This window comes from Anneissia japonica, unplaced genomic scaffold (assembly GCF_011630105.1).
Source record: "Anneissia japonica isolate Jap-2015-1 unplaced genomic scaffold, ASM1163010v1 scaffold287709_len1912824_cov184, whole genome shotgun sequence".
Lineage (NCBI taxonomy): Eukaryota > Metazoa > Echinodermata > Crinoidea > Comatulida > Comatulidae > Anneissia > Anneissia japonica.
In genome coordinates, this window is record NW_022751466.1 from 1,481,706 (window position 1) to 1,483,280 (window position 1,575).

Here is a 1,575-nt window from a genome sequence, read left to right on the forward strand (position 1 = left end):
TAACCAATAAAAAGAGCTAATTTTAATAGCAGACGAAATTTTAGAGATCCGGTAACGCGGAGGAATATTAAACTGCCGTCTGTCTTTCAAAAACATATTTCCTCATAATTCATAATTGCCCATTATTCACCTAACTAATTATTCAATTTCAATTTCAATTTCAATTTCAATTTCAATTTCAATTCTCCCCAGAGGGAGACTTTATTCTGTATATAGGCCAACAGCCTTAAAACATAAACATTAGTGTGTCAAATAAAATGTTCGCTTCTTGTAAGCATGTACAATGAAATGAACTAATTATATACTATTAACTATATTAGTCGTTAACATAAAACGATAGAGAATTTGAACTGTCACTAAAAATTTGCTTTCTTTAGAGAACTATTATAGTTGAGGTCGAGCGAGGGCGGCGCCATCTTTGTGGTTGTTACGGTAAATCTACGTGACCGCAATGCGAGAGGATTTCGTGTAAATCAGGAACTGTTGCATGTGGCTAGCAAAACATGCTAATTTCGCATTTTGAAAGCCAAACGTAATGTCCCTTTTCTTGAACACAGTGGAGATACATGAGACCTACTTATACAATCGTTTTTATTCATTTAACTTTATCGTAAGTTACAAAAAGCACGTTTTCATTGGGGTAAATATTTCAAGTCGGCGATTTAGCCTGACACTAGGCTGACTAAAAAAATCGGCCTGCGGAGGCATAATCTTAGGCGAGGTTTGCGTCATTTAGTCGTAGTGCAAGTCGAAGTTCGTTTTAAGAATATGAAATGACGTAATTTTTAAGTTTTAGCTCGAACTACGACTGAAGTTCGTTTTAAGAATACCGGGGTTAGACTCAAGATAAACATGATTTTGAGTAATTGCCTTTCAAAGTTATTTGTACATACATTGTTTAATAGAATGAACTATAAAAAATAACATTAAATAAACAATTTGTTAACCACTTCCTGAAAAACCCATGAAAATTACAAATGACGGTGTACGAACAAACACATATAGCTCCACTTCAAATAGTCGGTTTTAACGAAAAGGCGAATTTTTATGCGGTTTTTTGTAAATTATTCTTCGTAAAACTCTCTTGAGATGCAAATTTATTGAACAGCGAAAATTGAATAAAAAACCCTGCGCATGCTCTACTGGTCGTTCGTCACGAAATTATTTTCTCTACAAAGACAAAATTTTAACAACTGAGGGCGCAAGATCGTCGGAAAAGTACCCTATTGACAAAAGACAGGCAGTTAGTCACGGTTCTCTTTGAAGATTCAGTACACCGCGCTTCGCTCATTGGCTGTAGATAAGTAGATAAATGTGTTGTGACTCCTTCTAAATAACAATTCCTTAGCATGGTTCACGTCGAAATTTTATCTAGATATACATCCACTTAACTAGTTAAAAGTTCCACTTGAACCACTCAATTATAGCTAGATAAATGAATTAAGTCACTTAAGTTAAGTGACTTTACTAGAATAACGGTAAATTAACTTGCTTAACGGTAAAGTCGGCGCGGATTACAAGGACACGATTACGTAACATAGGCATCTAAGCCAGCGTTGTTGTATTGTACCACCA